At 43.2% G+C, this 18,686-nt stretch overlaps 1 long non-coding RNA gene across 1 annotated transcript; it reads right to left on the bottom strand.

Moving 5' to 3' along the window:
- Positions 1-9,992: 9,992 nt before the first annotated feature.
- On the bottom strand, positions 9,993-11,751 carry LOC134444375 (uncharacterized). The gene is made up of 3 exons (XR_010033945.1): positions 11,588-11,751; positions 11,303-11,463; positions 9,993-10,568 (listed from the first exon to the last, which is right to left on the bottom strand). It is a non-coding gene; the product is annotated as an uncharacterized LOC134444375 (long non-coding RNA).
- Positions 11,752-18,686: the final 6,935 nt, after the last annotated feature.

Below are 18,686 nucleotides of genomic sequence, written 5' to 3'. Positions count from 1 at the left end.
CTATTTCTGCCAGATATTTCCAAAATTGTGGCACTGCAACCATGTGGATTCGAACCGGCGTGGCTTCTGTTTTCCCATTGGGATGCAAGCGTGAATACCACTAGGCTATGTAATGAAATCCGCATCAAATTTTTTTAGAAATATGACACTTCAACAGGCGATTTTTTGAGAGTAACCACAACTTTATTGTCCAAATATTTTACAAATTACACCTCGGAATGAAACGAAATCCAATCGGCATGCAGATAATACTGCATTATTGGTGCGGACGGTGTCAGATTGTAATGCCACGGCCATGTTTTTTCACAAAGAAATTACAAGGTGTCAAGTGAAGAGAAAATCCGAAGTGCTCAGGGAATTGTTCAGAAAAAATCTTGAAGGTGCTCTTTGGTGTTGGGGAAAAAACAATATCTTGTCAAAAAAGGGAGTCCAAGGCACTCTTCTTGTGGAAAAATATTAAAAAGCCTTTATTGAAACATGGCTAAAAGTTTTAAAACATGGGAGCAGAGACCCACGCGTTTCGGCGCAAGCCTTCTTCAGAAAGACCCTGAAGAAGGCTTGCGCCGAAACGCGTGGGTCTCTGCTCCCATGTTTTAAAACTTTTAGCCATGTTTCAATAAAGGCTTTTTAATATTTTTCCACAAGAAGAGTGCCTTGGACTCCCTTTTTTGACAAATTACAAGGTGTGTTGTGGAGGAAACAGCGGAGTCACGGTGTCGTGACATCCAATCAAATGTGCTGGTGGTGGTTGTACACTATTGCTTTCTACTTCACGCACTGAATTTAGGAGGAAACAGCTGAATCATGACTCGGCAATCATGCTTATCTCTTGTTGCTTCTTTGGTCACGCACTGCAATGCCAAGAAAGTAAGTAGCGGTGTGGACTCAGGAAAGTAGCCACACTACTTTGGGCTTACTGTGGGAATAGTAAGGTTTCGAGAAATGCACGGATTTCGCCTTGAAGTAAGTAGATAACTACAAAGTACATCTGTAGTTCAATGCTAACATTGGGAAACGCACCCCTGGTCTTTGATTAAGGTGTTTCTTCATATTCACACAGTTTTAGTCCATTTTTTGACAGAGGTGGGCGTGTTCTCCATTGACTGAAGGTGCCTACACTACCTACAGACAATGGGAGGCGCCATATGCCACTTCCCAGTGCTGTCGTGAATTGCCATGTCCACTCTAGTGTTATTTTCTACCTCTATGATACAAACTCTTATCTTTTGCATCATCCATGACTCGACTGGCAACAAAGCCACTCAGTGGACTTTGACTCTCTTTTTTTCATCATATTCAGTGGTAAATCCTAACTCTTGCGCCAACAGGGAGTGGAACCCGGGTCACAAGAATGGGAATCTTGTATATTACACTATTGGCGCTTGAGTGGTATGAAAGGATTCATGAGTCAAGTTCAAAAACTGCATGAATATTAACGTACGTTGTCGAAGTAATTTGCTAATCGACTGTTAACAATGACACCCAGTGGATTTTGACTCTTTTTTTGGTCCATATTGATTGCAAACTCTTATCTTTTGCACCAGCCAGGAGTCGACTGGCAACAAAGGCACTCAGTGGACTTTCACTCTCTTTTTTTAATCATATTCAGTGGTAGATCTCAACTCTTTAGCGAAACGGGAATGGACCCCGAGTCACAAGAATGGGAAACTTGTACGGTTGGTGACACTTGCACCAACCGGGAATGGAACCCGGGTCACAAGAATGGGAATCTTGTATGATACCACTACACTATTGGCGCTTCAGTGATATGAAAGGATTCATGAGTCAAGTTCACAAACTGCATGCATAGTCAGATACGTTGTTGAGGAATTTTGCTAATTGACAGTCAACAATGACATCCAGTCGATTTTTACTCTTTTTTTGTCCATATTGAATACGAACTCTTATCTTTTGTATCATCCAGGAGTCGACAGTCAGCAAAGGCACCCAGTGGACTTTGACTCTTTTTTTCCCCATCATATCCAGTGGTAAATTCAAACTTCTGCGCCAACCGGGAATCGAACCCGGGTCACAAGAATGGGAATCTTGTATGATACCACTACACTATTGGCACTCAAGTGATATGAAAGGATTCATGAGTCAAATTCACAAACTGCATGCGTGGTCAAATACATTGTTGAGGAAGTTTGCTAATCAACTGTCAACAACGACATCCAGTGGATTTTGACTGTTTTTTTAGTCCATATTGAATACGAACACTTATCTTTTTCACCATCCATGAGTCGACTGGCAACAAAGCCACCCAGTGGACTTTGACTCTTTTTTTTCGGTTACGTGGCGCTATTCCGACATGTCGCTATTCCGATGTTAATGTCTATTGACAGAATACCGACACGTTTTCCACCGTCCACCGCTATTCCTACATGCCGCTATTCCGACATCCCTATCCCTAACCCTAACCCTGGGGATGAAAAGTGTCGTCATATTCAGTGGTAAATCCTAACTCTTGCGCCAACCAGGAATCGAACCCCGGTCACAAGAATGGGAATCGTGTATGATACCACGACACTATTGGCGCTTGAGTGGTATGAAAGGATTCATGAGTCAAGTTCACAAACAGCATGCATATTCACAAAGGTCTCCACTGGATCTTGTGTGCTCCAGTGGTACATCACCATATAACATAATGCCTAAAAATCTGTCAATCTCTGATCACATAGCTGTTCTTTTCCATCTTGCTATCCCTGTTCCCCAGCACCACCGCCGCCCCCTTCGCTCCATCACATACCGTAATACTAAAAACATCAACATAACTGAGTTAACAGAGCTTTTACAATCTCAGCTGTCAGTGTTACCTCCCAGTCTGTGCTCTGATGATCTTGTGTCATCATATAACTCTAACCTCTCCTCTACACTTGACAAACTTGCCCCCCTGAAAACGCGTGTTGTCTCATTTTCTCACTCAGCTCCTTGGTTTAATTCTGAGCTTAGGGAAATGAAGGCAGCTGGCCGTAGGCTCGAACGTCTCAGTAAAAAGACTGGGCTTACTGTTCATGCGCTTGCTTTTAAGGACCATGTCCTAGCATACAAGGAAGCCATAAACAAGGCCAAGTCCTCGTATTACAGCTCTATTATCAGTACAGGCCAGGGCAATCCCAGAGCACTCTTCTCCACTGTTAGCAATATTCTCAAACCATCTCAACCCTTCCCACTTACCCCTTCAACTGATCTCTGCTGTGAGTTCTTGAACTATTTTACAGTCAACTACAATCTCCCCCCTCCCCCACTCTAAATGACAGCCCTTCTCTTCAGACACCTCCTCAACTATTTTCCTCCTTCTCTCCCGTTAATATTGAAACTGTCTGTGATCTTGCCACGAAGGCCAGGCCTACCACCTGTCTCCTGGACCCTATGCCCTCCTCTCTTGTCAAGGCCTGTCTACCAGTTCTCAGTCCCCTCCTTACTAACATGATTAACACCTCTCTCCTGACAGGCATAGTTCCAAACTCCCTAAAGATTGCAGCCATCACACCTGTCCTCAAAAAAACTGGAGCTGCAGCGGATGATTTTAAAAACTACCGTCCCATCTCAAACCTTCCCTTCATCTCCAAGCTGCTAGAGCGTACTGTGGCCTTACAGCTTCAAGAACACATGACATCATTTAGCCTATGGGAGGAACTGCAGTCTGGGTTCAGGGCTAAGCATAGCACTGAAACTGCACTAGTCAAGGTCGTAAACGACCTTTTGTTAGCTGCGGATTCAGGCCATTTCAGTATCCTCCTGCTACTTGATTTAACAGCTGCTTTTGACACAGTCTGCCACAACGTCACAAGGCTGGAAACCCTATTGGGCATCACTGGTACTGCACTCTCCTGGTTCAGGTCCTATCTAACTGGAAGAGAGCAGTTTGTCTCTATTGGTGATTTCCGGTCTCCAAATTCAGTCCTCACACATGGTGTTCCTCAAGGCTCAGTTCTAGGCCCCCTACTCTTCATCATTTATATTCTTCCCCTTGGTAACATTCTCCGAAAACATGGCCTACATTTTCATTGTTATGCAGATGACACCCAAATTTACATTCACACCAAACCCTCCCATCCACTCCCCCTCGCTAACTTAACAACCTGCCTAAATGAAATTAGTAATTGGATGACCCAAAATTTTCTTAAACTTAATCAAAACAAAACCGAAGCCATCATCATCGCCACTCCATCATTTGTTAAAAAGATAAACCTTTCTCAGTTCTCTATCCCTGACTATTTTACCTCCACTTCCTCTGAAGTAAGAAATCTGGGCGTCATCATCGACTCTTCGCTCTCCTTTGAATCCCATATTAAACAACTCACCAAAACTGCGTTTTTCCACCTTAAAACCATCTCCAGACTCCGCCCTTCTCTTACCCCTACCTCTGCTGAGACCCTCATCCACGCTTTCGTAACCTCCAGATTAGATTATTGCAATGCCCTACTCACTGGTCTCCCTACTAAATTGATTAACCGTCTACAATACATTCAGAACTCAGCAGCTAGATTACTCACACACACCAGACCCTGGCATCACATTACCCCTATCCTCTATCAATTACACTGGCTTCCTATCCATTCACGTATCCATTTCAAAATTCTCCTCCTTGTATACAAGGCCCAGCACAACCTTGCACCCTCCTACATCACAAGTCTCCTCACCCCATACAATCCCACCCGCACACTACGCTCCACTGACTCACTCCTCCTTACAGTTCCCTCCACACACCTGCGCACCATGGGTGACAGGGCATTCAGTGTTGTTGGCCCCAAGCTTTGGAACTCACTCCCACTGTCACTTCGTCAGTGTTCTACACTGTCTACTTTTAAATCCAAGCTGAAGACACACCTTTTCATTTCTGCTTTTCCACTTCATTGACAGGCACTTCCACTTTTATTTTAATCATCAGTTTATTTATAATTTTACATATTATTATTTTTTCCCCTCATTTTATTTTATTTTCAAATGCATTCTACTTCTTTTTCTTACTTGAAAACATTTATCTTTATTGTACTTTTATTTCTATTTTATTTTTGTATTTGAATTACTCTCCTATTGTTAATTCACTGAAGCTTTGTTTTACTTTCCCTACTGTTATGTATTTGTTTTGATTGTAAAGTGTCCTTGGGTATCTTGAAAGGCGCTAAAAAACAAAAGTATTATTATTATTATTATTATTATTATTATTATTATTATTATTATTATATTCATATACGTTGTGGAGGAAATTTGCTAATAGACTGTCAACAATGACACCCAGTGGATTTTGACTCTTTTTTCGGTCCATATTGAATGCAAACTCTTATCTTTTGCACCATCCAGGAGTCGACTGGCAACAAAGGCACCCAGTGGATTTTAACTCTCTTTTCTTCCATCATATTCATTGGTAAATCTCAGCTGTTGCGCCAACCGGGAATCAAACCCAGGTCACAAGAATGGGATTCAAGTTCACAAACTGCATGCATAGTCAAATACGTTGTTGAGGAAGTTTGCTAATCGACTGTCAACAATGATAGTCAAGTACAAATTTGAAAATATTACACAAACCCTAAAAAAATTCTAACAAAAGGTTTCTAAGTGGTTTACAGTAGTATCAGATGTGCTTAATAACATACTAAAAGTCTACCAAAATCCGACTTCAGGAAAGGCCTGATTTTCAAGATGGCCGCCACTGGTCCCTTAAAATGATTCTGCCCATCAATTGACACTGAAATGACCAGGAATAGAGGTGTTTGCTGTTTGTTTTGACCATGTAATGTTGATATTATGAGATTTCCTTGATGCATAAATGCTTACAATTGCAGTTGATTGTTGTTTTGATGTATGGTACTGTAATATTAGTGTAATCTGCCCCTGGTATGCTATGGATCGCTAACCCTATTGTTTGTATATATTTTCGTTTTTATTGTTTTAAATTATGAACATTTTTACTTCTTTATTTCAAAACTATTTGCTTTTGAACTTTTATTTGTGTATTTTCATGTATTTATGTATTTATTTATTTATGTATTTATATTGATGTAGGCTCTTGTGACTTTTGCCTTAGAATAACCTTGAAAAGATCTGATGTCTCATTAACTTTGTCGACCAGAGATCACAAGCAATGAGTCAAAAGGCCCTCGAGATATGATGCTACCAATTCAATCTTTTCCAGCGCCTGACGTGGCCCCTTAAGGTGTGTGAAATCTCCTGTACTACAGCCAGCAGGTTGGATGGCTTTGCCAGCTCCTCCAGGAAAGGTTCAGGCCCCCATCTCTACTTCTCGAATGCAGGACTCTTTGGCAAGAATACGCTTCAACTTCCACTGAAGTCTGTAGGCGTTACAAGCAAGAGAAGGCATGACTGGTGTTATAGCTGAAGGAGTCCAGGGATCACACAATAAAAGGAGCTGCAGTAGCTGTCCAAACAGGGCACAAGACGAGTGGCCTTGCAAGATGTCCAGCCAATTTGTGACACCATGGACGGTGTCCTCCCACCAGGTCCATGCTCCTTGCTTGTCCTGGAAAACAGCTTTGACAAAGTAGTCCTCTCCCCAAGCCACTTCTTCCACAATCATGCTCAGCCTTCCAATACCCTACTAATAATGGCTGCACAACAACCTACCACTCCAATCATCTTGTTAAGTTCAGAGATAATCAAGAGGAACGAGACTCACTAGAGGAAAGAGGTAGACCTTTTGGGCAGCACAATGATGAGAGATGTGAGTTTGCACATCAATAAGGACTTTTAATAGAGAGTGAAGAAAGCCAAGTTGCAGCTCAACTTCCAGAGCAATCTCAATCCAGGCAAGTGCTTCACCACTCATCATGACCAGATGTCCAAGACAAACCATAGAGAGCATCCATTCCATTTTCACCACAGTATGGACCAGGAGCTACGCTGACTGCAATAGTAGAGCTCTGCAGGCACAGCCAAGATCATTGGTGTACCTGTCTCTGCAATACATAATAGAGACGATTGATAATGTAGAAATGGTTCATGGATATCTACGAATCGGCAGCCATGCCCCTTTAGGAGACTAGGAGAATGAATGGAGTTCAAAGGAATGTCACCCCAATTTAGGAGACTGAACTTGATCCCACTTTGTTGCATTGGTGCACTGTTAGGATGCTGAATTCTTTCCTTTGGCCACCCACCAGGCTGCCAATGTCTTGTCTATACAGGGGACAGTGAAAAGTGAAATTTTGAATCCTTCGTATGGATTCCTTGCTTTTCACCGATCATCATCACTGACTAAATAAAATACATGTGAACTGCTTAATTCCCTAATTACCTGATGAGTAGTCCGTATTGGTGGAACAGGTTCACCTTAATTGGAAGGCGGACTTTTAGTTTGGCTTATCTAGAGGGGAATGAGTCACTCGTAGCTCCCTTGCTTCCTTCCTTTTTCCCTGCCGGTGTATCGGGGTTTGACTTGGTGGTGGAGCGCTCACTGGATGAGTGGATGAGTGTTTGGGAACTTTGTGCCTAACTGTTGTCGTTGGTGCGATAGTGAAGTGTTTGTGTCAGGGGTTTGACCCTTCTAAAACCAAAATGTTGAATGCCAAGACACAGAATCACAGCCACACAGTTTTCCAAATGACTTTCAATTTAATTTTCTTCACAATTTAAAATAACCAGATAGGCAGTTGAGAGTTCATGTGAGCAGTCCAGAGTTCACTGTTTTGAATGTCTGACCCAGTTGGCTCTGTTGGAGTAACGGTGCGACTCCTGTCACACACTGATCATGCCCTGCTCCAACACAGACCTAAGGAGGAAAAGCCTCCCCGCCGTGGCCGAGGCAGGAGGTACATCAAGAAGTCGGACAGCCACGAGCAACTTCAGGATCACTGCAGTCTGTGGGTCTTTCTCAAAGCCTAGGCCAGTGTCCTTCCAAGTGTATCAGCCTAATTAGTCACGCCCAGTGATATGATACCCTTTATTAGTCACACACAGTGATTGGATATTCTGTAGAGTTCACCAAAAAGTATCCAATCACTGGGCGTGACTAATTAGGCTGATACACTTGGAAGGACACTGGCCTAGGTTTTGAGAAAGACCCTGAGTCGCCGGGAGGGGGCAGAGTTCTCCAACTGGAAATAGAGCCACACAATTACTAGGTTTTGTATTTAGAAAGTTCTTCACTCAGCACACCCTGGGGTTCTCACGTTTACAGTGGAGGTTGACTTTCGAGCTGTATCGTTCGGTTCGGTTTGTTACGTCTCGTTCGGTCGGTCGGTCGGTCCGGCTCGACTGAACCCCCGTCTTTCTGCTGCTGAGTGCCGGTCTCGGTTGCCTCTGGTCTCGTCACAGCTCTGCTTCAGTGAGCTCCTCTCTCTAAGCGCTGCTCTCTGTTGTCTGGTCCAAACTACCTGCTTAAATACTCAGTTCACTTTAGAAAGGGGGAGGGGCATGAAAGTGGAACAGTCACTGGATTGGATGCAGTCTGATTGACATCAAGGGGAGTCAATGTTACCCTAATCACACAGGTGAAAATACTATGATGGCTAACGAGAGCCAAGTCTCTTAATCACAGGTGATTTACACAGCAAGCCAATTAGTTAAAAGCACAGCAATAAAAGTGAGCCCAAAGTCCACATATTGTTAGTAAAAAAAAAACACAGCACACTAAAACTATCACCTATGAAAAGAGATTCCCATTTATCCCTCCCATAGTTAAGTCAGGGCTGACATTTGCGCACCAAAACGTTAGCGAGGTAGGTAAATTTGACGTTACCGCCTCATATCGCCAGCATCCTTATCTGTAATGATCATTAGTCAAACACTATATTCTTGGTTGTTACTTTAGCTTTGCAACGGACGTGCCTTGCCACATCACTGGGTATTCGGCGCAAATCTTATCACTTTGTATCCAATCTGGTACGTATCCGTAGCATACAGACCCTTTTTATCCGTCCGTGTAAACTAGTAGTGACCATTGGCTTATCAATGTTACAGAGCGTGCAGCGACCAGCCATCAAGGGCAGCTCCATGCCAGTCCAGGCTGCTGTTCTGTTGGGAGTAACATTGAAGCTGCAATTTGTCTGTCCTCTGTGTCTGTGGATGATGTCGGGGTACGGGAGCGTTCCTATGTTCCCCGGGTCCTATGTTCCCCTGTCTTTGTATGGGAGCGGGGAACACCCTTTTTCTCAAAAAGGGTTCTATGTTCCCCGCATTGTATGTTTCCAAGTTTTCAAATTGTGCCCTTCCCAAAACCATCCCTAAACCTAACCTGTCAGAAATGCAATTTGTGCCCTGACCAAAACTATCCCTAAACCTAACCTGTCACAGTTGCAACAGCAACCTGCACTTTGCCATGTGGCAGCAGTCTACTTTGAAGCAGTGGGGAACATAGAACCCTTTTTTTGAAAAAAAGGGTCCTAAATTCCCCGGATTGTATTTTTCCAAGTTTTCAAATTGTGCCCTTCCCAAGACCATCCATAAACTTAACCTGTCGTAATGCAATGTTTCTGAGTTTTAAATTTGTGCCCTGACCAAAACTATCCCTAAACCTAACCTGTCACAGTTGCAACAGCAACCTGCACTTTGCCATGTGGTAGCAGTCTACTTTGAAGCAGTGGAGAACATAGAACCCTTTTTTGGAAAAAGGATCCTATGTTCCCTGGTAGAGGGATACAATAATCATATCGCTGTAATAAGCACGGATTTAACACATTTGATGTGGACAAGTTATTGGGTGGTATTGTAGATAGTAGACTGTAAACCATTGAGAAACCTTTTGTTAGAATTTTTTTGGGGTTAAGTCATAAATGCACTTCTTGTCCATTGTTTGTATATGATTTGATTTGATGTTGGGATATGCCACAAACTTTGTTTGACTTTGTTGACATGGCAAATAAACTCTTGAACTTTAATTTGAAACACGCTGTCTAACTAGTGTAACCGAGTGGACTTAACAAGTTTTCTAGCGACTACGCCAGGGGCAGACATGAAAGTTTACCACCAATAATTACCTTACTCAACAGAAAGGCAACACGGGTTCTTAGTACCGAGACAGACAGGGATCCCACAGTTTAAATAGTTTATTCTTAGTTAAATTATTTGTATAAAATATAGGCAATATGCATACATAAGACAGCACGTGCAAACGAGCAGGGACAAGACTCACTCACATTCACACTTAACATACAGCACACTTTGAGCCGTTCAGAGGGCTGGTCACAGCTAATAGCGAATGCTGCCACTAGTATCCCCAAACAGAAAAAATAAAACAGAAATGCACACAAATTACAAAACAAATGAAAATCAAAGAAACACTGCAAAACTGTAGTTACACACACATGCAAAACACAGCAAAAGGAAATCAAAACATTAAACACAGCACACGGGTTAGTGCGTCCACTAGAAGCTTCACCTGCTAATTTGGACGGCCAGAGCGCACAGACCCACAATCATTCACAGGACAGTGGGAGAGGCTGAGTATCCAATGCAGCCAGCCCACGGATCCACGACATGATGGAATGTCCATACTCACCATGCAGCCACAGACAGGAAATACATGAAATAGAATACAGCTAAAATCCTCCTCTGGCAAAACAGCAGATAGACGGCACCACCGGGTCCTGGTCCTGCTGGAGTGTGAACTACAAAAATACATTTTTCCGTCATTTATTTGCCAGAGTAGGCTACTTAATATAAAGGCAGACTATGCAGGTATCATAACCTACCCAACTTATAACACACGCGTAGTTCACACAAGACAGGCTACTGGGTAGAAGCAGAAAAACGCCTTGTTTTAGACAACATGACTAGAGGAGCGTCTTATCGTGTGGGTATGTGCTGAGCCACAACTTACCCTGGTCTCGATTACCAGTTCACTTCACAACGCTCTTCTCGTAATGTCACACACCACGTTCACGACGACACTCCAAGACAAGGCCTACACATTCATGACCTCTAGGAACGCCAGGGTCTGCCAACCCAAGCGGTCTGACAGGAAGACGCCAGCACAGGAAGAACGCTCTCCCCAGGTTTATAACCTTACGCCCGCCTACTTGCTGTCAATCAATGATCAAAATGTTGCCAACGCAGGTGCGTCCTGCTACACTAGGATACTGGGACCCATGTCAAAAATGCCAGAGTGTCACATTAGGAGTGCAACATTTGTAATCAACCCTTTCTCTGCCCACAATATCCATTACAAATAACAAGAAGCTCTCCATAAACAAACCTGAGTCTGGCCACAGTATGTGTGCAGATCTGCATTGGCAGTATCATTCTTTTGCTGGGTATGAAAAAGGTATGTGTCTGTGGGGCTGAAGTGCCATAGTGTATTACGTGCAAGCAATGTGATTTGTCGCGGAGTACCAGTACTCACTTGCTTTTGAAGACAATCCATTACGACCTGCAGTGCCACCTTCCTGTCCGACCCCACAGCCCCCTGTACAGCTGCAGGAGGCTGGGCACATACGAGTCAAGTCCTGTGAGGAAGTTTTCCATCAGGTCTTTCGTAACGATTCTTGAGAACTCTGCACTTTTCTAAAATAGACAAAAAAAATGAAAAAGAAAAAGCAAGAATGAAAGAAACGTAAATTAATACCAGTAAATTAATGCAGCAAAGAGTATGTGATTTTGGAACAAAGTGGAAATGGAAAACAATCACCTGCCGCTCAGTGAATAATGCAGGCCATCGGTCCAGGACTGCAGCAACGAGTGGCTCATCACCAATAATCTCCTGTCATCGCTGGTAGAATGTGTCAGCCATCAATTCATCCAGTAATTGTAGGTCAGGATACCGCTTTTGCACTAAAAGTGCCATCGTTGAGTGAGCGAGCGATCTCAGCTCGAGCCACACTTTGTCCCTCACTTAGAGCGGGAAAGTAGTATGCCTCACCCTTTTTTAATCGTTTGATCGGCCGCTGTTGTCTCCCTTATTTTGTTGACTGAGACTTCGGTATCCAGATGCAGCCATTTTCTGACGGAAATTTCCCAGATTGAAAATTAATCTGCACCTGTACCATCCTTCAGCAGATCCTGGCTCCCTCAGGCATGGATGCTCTAAAATTAGAGCTTTGGCTATGGTTTTGATTTGATCTCTGTCTGAATATGGTTTTATTTTGATCATGCTATCGACTAGTTTGTCTAGAAGCTCACTTTTCATGCCCTTTGAAATTATCAATAGAGTTCCATTAGTGGCATTGGCCTCATTTGCAACCCTGAGTTGGAACTCAACGTCATATGTAAATTCTGGAAGGATGAAAGGCCCAGGCCATTCTTTGGAATTGACAGAAGTGGAGGGCTGACTTGGGAAACTGACACTGGCTGAACTAGGGCTTGCTATGTTTGACGTGGAGTCAGAAAGTTCAGACAATGTCAAGAGGACTTTCAGGGTGGCTTTCTCTGTGGGAAGGTCTTTAATGTCTGTTAAATTGCAGAGCTAATTTCCGAAATCCGGGTCTTCAAATTGTAATTCAAAGTTGCCTCTGAGGCTCAAGTTGTTGTACAACTGTTCATTAAGTTCGTCAACTGAAGAGAGAATTTCTGGCAGGGTGACATGCCTGATTTCTGAAGGGGAGACAAAGACTCGGAGGAGCATCTTTGAAACTGAAACAGACGCTAAGACAAAGAGAGAAAAAAATGTATACAAAAATTGTCTAGATGCTGTTGGAAATAAGAAAGATTATTATGAGAGAGAGTGCATGAGAGAGCGAGCTCATGTTGGTGTTTGGTTCTCCCTGTGGAAAACGGGCAGACAAACAGGGTCATTGCAATATATGGCCAGGCTAATAAAGGGGTTAACAACAAATGTATCATCTTCCTTTGAGTCAAAAGAGAGCAAGTTAGTTTAAATGAGAAATTCTGTATTACTGCATGTCACCCTCAACAGCACCTCAGACAAAGAAAAATGTTGCAGCATCCCGCAAAAAGCACGTTAAAGCTTACCTCAATGCAACAATTGAGCTCTTCAGTAACGCGGAAGCATGTAGTAGACTGTAGTCTTTCATGTTAGCATTTAAGGACTTCCTAGTTCGTATCGGCTTCCGGCCTCCCATTGGGAATGAATAGGGGCCAGTTTCAAATAAGCTCCGAGTGCAAGCACGCGCTTAGCGAACCCCCGCAAGCTGTCGAGGGTGTTAAAAATAGGCTGTAGGTATGACATGGTTGATCATTTTGTGTCAAACTTCGACATAAATACGATGTTGCGTCCATATGCTAAACCCGGAAACTTTTGGCGACTACAGAAGCGGCGCCTGTATCTAACGTCATGTACGTGCGGAGGGTTGTACCCATGGCAACCAAAGGAAAGTATGTAGTTCGGAAGTTTTAATGATCAGAAAGGGGTTAGCAATATTGAATTAAAATCGTCATGATTTAACATGTGAATACACCAACATGATGATACGATCCGTTCCACTAATGAGAAAGGGATGAGGGGACACGCTAATGTTCGTTGTTGGCGTGCAACTTATATTTTTGCCAAACCTGAATCTCTATGGCGTGTTGCAATGTAAAAAAATCGCCATAGAACCGGAAGTCCAACCGCCGCATACAAGTTGACGTCAACGCTGAAGAGCTCTATAAGGTCCTTGGAGTGGTGACGAGCTTTGCCTCATACGAATATGCAGCAAGGGGTGTGTAGTCGTTCAAGTCTTGAGGGTCAACAACCACAGTTGCTACATGGTCCCTTTTGGTGAGCTGGTAAGACCTGAGGTGCTCTACAAAGGTTGCTGCAAAAAGTTCCGAAATGAATGATATGCAGCCGTTCACAACAATTATCTCCAACACTCTCCTGAAATCTGGCAACCCACTTGTCTGTCCAACTGAAAGAATCATTCCTTTAGAATACTTGGCACCCTTCACATAGGCAACGGAGGCGAGTGAAACAGTCAAGTCAAGTAGTCAAGTCAAGTAGGTTTTATTGTCAATTTCTTTACATGCACTGGTCATACAAAGAATTTGAAATTACATTTCTTGCTTTCCCATACAGACATAGACTAATCTAGGTAAGGACATAGACAGTATAGACATAGACAGTACTTATACATGGACTTAAGACATTATGGACATAGACAGTGCTCATACAGACATTTAAAGTGCAAGACTCAAGTGTCCAGACCTTGGAACTTATTCCATATAGCCTCTCTAATGGTATAGCATCTAAAATGGCCACAGACACAACCGATACTCGTCCAGTCTCAATGTTGGGCTTGAACATAGTTGGCATATCCAAAAAATATGACAACATAAGCTGATGCCTTGTGGACAAAGTATGCAAAACGTTTTTGAAGTTCCCAGTGTTGCGAACTACTTTCTTAAAGAATGAATGTTTGGCCACAACCCTAATCGTCCAAAATTCTGTTAATGGCCCATATTTCTTGATGAGAGGTAATGTTCAATGTAATGATGTTTATGGTGCAGCTTAGTACTGGGAAATGTTTCTAGAGCAACTGTCTGTGGTCAGAGTTTTTGGCTTTGTAGGTAAGGCAGGGTTTCTGTTGTGAAAGAAGGGCTTGATAACAGTTCCATAATGTCTTTCAGTTCAAGGACCACAAACCAAGTCTCTGGCAAGTTCATTCTCTGGAACATGGTGGCCAATCAACAGTGGAAGAAATATGAGAAGCGTTCAGTTCTCGTGGCCGTTACCTCCAATTGAGAGCTTTACGCCTAAAGCATCGCATGGCCGGACTGTGCGGGCAACCTTTCCCAAACCTTCCTGTCTCGCTGGAGCGAGCATCGGACCCTTGGACCCACAGACTGCGTGCGCTGCTGGACAAGTCATCCACAAACTGAGGATAACCACTCTCTCTCCTGAAAAGGCTGGAAGCCTTTCCATCGTTCACAGTAGGCATATCTGGGCATATTACTCTACTGTCAGTTTAGATACACTACCGGTCAAAAGTTTGGGGTCACCACATTTTCCTCCCACAATGCTTCTTTCTGACAGTTAAGCTTATTCCTTTTCAATTTCAGTTCTGGTATAAAATCAGTGTATAGAGTAATTGTTCCTTGAAAATAATGCATGCAACAAATAAGCAATTTGATATTGGAAAAAGTAACTGTTGAATGGATTTACTTGTATAGACAAACCAAAATGTATCACTAACTTTTGACTAATCAAAGTGTACCTTTACTAAGGTAGTGTCTAGTCTGGTGTACTAATCAAAGTGTAGACTCCTTTGGCATTAATAATAGCCAGTTGTGGTTCTACAGATTCATTCCTTGGATGAGATGAGGTCCAGAATTGCCCATGAGTTCTATGAGCCCCATGCATGCAAAAAAATTGATGTCTGCTCCTGTCAATTCATACAATGCCGGATGATATACACATCATTTGAAAGAGGAGAATCTACACTTTCCAACGATGTATGGCACTGGCTTGCACACTAAAACATCGCTGAGACAATGGATCATGCATTCATAAGTAGGCTCATTCTGATGGCTAGAAAATCATGCAGCTACTTTGACTTGAATTTGTGGACGAGGTGGCAACTCAACAAATGTCATACACCTACCATTGGAAAGGGCAGACACTGAGCTTTCCAATAGTGCCATGCATTCTCTGATAAACCAAAGAAATATATGTAGAAAATTGACTAAAACACGTATTTCTATGTAATAAATGGGTGAAAAAGCTTGGTTAGATTTCACTCTTCTGTCCAGTTTAACCAATTTTATGGGTAATCAAACCTTTTTTCACCTGTGGCTGTTCAGTACTTTCCATTATTCCATTTCAAGCTATTCAAAAGATGTTTGTGACTTGAATTGCAAACAAATAACTGGAAAAATGAAGGTGACCCCAAACTTTTGAACGGTGTATGTTTTGAAGTAAGCTTAGCTGATGTTCATATACATGTCTGATTCCCTTCTGTCTCCACTTCTGTTTAGTTAGCAACCTGCTATCACTAACTTCACCGGGTGTTTACTAGGTGCTACGTCTCATTCGAAATGATCGGAGTGTTTTCAAGTATTGTCTGGACGCATATTAATGTTCGGAACGCTCTGTGAACCTCTCGAATGCGATCGTGCAGTTATTAAAACTCTGTGCGTGCGCCTGTTTGTTATTTTGTTACTGTACGGCCTCAACAGGCCTTGATTAGCTAGCCATCTGCTAATCTCCACAGCATAAAGGGCTCTGCATACTTCACGTGCGCACTTTGGCGCGTGTGGCGCGAGAACCATTAATGACGTCATCACTTGCGACAGACTATTCATACTTCAAAAGCGCTTTCGCTCGCATTGTCGGAAGTGCCCTCTGCTGTTCATGAGAGAAACGGCAGTATTTTTCGCAACTCGCAGCGTGAGTTCTACGGATGTATAAAATAGAAAGCCAAACACGGCTGCTGTAGGGCTACTGAACGTCTGACTTGTGACTTACCACATTGAAACATATATTTTTTGTTGTAGCCTACATTGCCAGATCATTCCAAGACCATGTGAGAGCATTGTTCTGGCGGCAGAATTTATAAATAGATCGCCGAACACAACGTGCTTCTGAACAAAGTAAACAATTGTTTCACTGAACAACATTTAAGAGAGAAGATAAAATAACTCTCTAGGACATTTTATTATCCTCAAAATGATACAGGATCCATTCTGTAGTAGCCTACAGTAGTTGTAGCCTCTCTTCGCAACTCCTGCTTTGTCTGCCTACCTGCGTGGTCGCTGGTGGCGCACGACAAGTTACAAAAAATGTGGGGTGCACGACGTCGCGACACGGCAGCTCGCGCCACGGCGTGTGACGTCATTTTGGGTCACGTGACGGCGCGAGTGAGGTCGCGAGTGAAGTATGAAGGAGGGTAGCGCCAGTCACGACAAGTATGAATCCCCCTTAAGCTGTCCTTACTGACACAGGCACCACTTCTCTCTCCCTCTCTCTCTTTCTCTCTCCCTCTCTCTCTCTCTCTCTCTCTCTCTGTGTTTAAAATATGACTCACACTGTATGCCATTTTAATGTGTGTGTGTGTGTGTGTGTGTGTGTGTGTGTGTGTGTGTGTGTGTGTGTGTGTGTGTGTGTGTGTGTGTGTGTGTGTGTGTGTGTGTGTGTGTGTGTGTGTGTGTTTGACCTATGGCCTATGGATATGCTTACTTGTTTATATCTTGTCTATGTTATTGTATTTTAATATTTGTTTTACCTGTCCAGGGACTGCAGATGGAAATTAGCTATATAGCTATAATCTGGCACAAGCCATCTTTTTACTTCTGTAATCAATGTGTATTGTGCATGGTCCCTGTTGAACTAAACTAAATAAACTAAACTAAACTAAACTAAACTCTCTCTCGAATAATCACGCTTGTAGAAACCCCAGGACATCTCCTGTGCCTCTCGGTACAATTTGAGTGTATAACTTTCACTGCACTGTCCAGACAGTCATTAATTGTCCTGTGCTCTCTGCAAGCTTTCTTTTTTTTACAAAAAATATATTTTTAATAATAATAATAATAATAACTTGGTTTTATATAGCGCCTTTCAAGGAACCCAAGGTCGCTTTACATTGGGGGGGTGAAGGGGCAGGGGAAGGGCCAGTGAAGTTAAAGTCCATATGCCTCTGTGAATAGATGTGATTTCAGGTGCTTCTTGAACGTAGCCAGTGTGGGGGCCTGGCGTATGTTGGGAGGTAGACTGTTCCAGAGCGTGGGGGCAGCAACACAAAAAGCTCTGTCACCAACAGTACGGAGTCTGGCTCAGGGGATGATGAGATTGTCCTTTTCAGAAGACCGCAGAGACCTGGACTGGGAGTGGCTTTTATGCCTTTATTTGACAGGACAGTTGAAGATGGTGACAGGAAGCAAATGGGACAGAGAGACAGGGGAGGATCGGGAAATGACCCCGGTCGGACTCGAACCGGGGTCCCCGTAGGTGGGCATGCAAGCCCAAATGTGGGGGGCTTAGCGCGCTGCGCAACAGCGCCCCCTTTGCAAGCTTTCTGAGCTCATGCTAGCTAACGCCAGCCAGCACTGTGTACATTCTCATACCTAAACAATATTTCCCCACATGTGAGTTGCATATTTGTAGTAGGAACGACTATCGATATCGCTCTAGACAACCCCGTCTCTCACTCCCTGCTCTGTCTCGGTTCTCTCTCTCTCTCTTCCATTCGGAATAGCGTACATTAATTACAGAAATCCCAGACACCGTTGCGGGCCCCTAGCCTCACCAAGAGCTAGCTCTACCTGCTATTACCTTGGACTAGGTAGCCACTAGCTACCATAGCCTTTTGTTCTGCCTGGACTTTCTGTAGCCAATGTTAGCTTGGCTTGACCAAACACACACACACGCGTTTGGTCCACCATTTCGTGTCCACAAGGGACACACGCGCACGCACACAGACACACACACACACACACACACACACACACACACACACACACACACACACACACACACACACAGGCTAGAAGCCTCTCTCTTTTCCCCTCTTTTCTTCTTCTTTTATTTTCCTTCCTTGTTTTATAATATTTGTGCCTTATGATTGTATTATTCCATTTAACCGACATTGAATGGAATTTCATTATTTAGTTTACTTGGTAGTTAATAAAAGTTATTCATTTGATTGCATTTTGTCTGTTATTGCATTGTGTACGTACGGAATCAACTTAGGCCTACTTAGAACATTTGCCTTAAACCAAGTTGTGTGCCCCTTGTGTGTTGACAGTCACAGTGAGCAGTCCAGTCTCATATCTAGAAGGCATCTGATTAAATTGACTGCCTTCCCAGGTCAAAAAAATGTGTACTTAAGTGTACTTTAAATATATTTAATTTT

The sequence above is a fragment of the Engraulis encrasicolus genome, unplaced genomic scaffold, assembly GCF_034702125.1.
Source record: "Engraulis encrasicolus isolate BLACKSEA-1 unplaced genomic scaffold, IST_EnEncr_1.0 scaffold_531_np1212, whole genome shotgun sequence".
In the NCBI taxonomy this organism is placed as follows: domain Eukaryota; kingdom Metazoa; phylum Chordata; class Actinopteri; order Clupeiformes; family Engraulidae; genus Engraulis; species Engraulis encrasicolus.
Note: the sequence above shows the minus strand (reverse complement) of the source record. Positions and strands in the feature narration are given on the sequence as shown.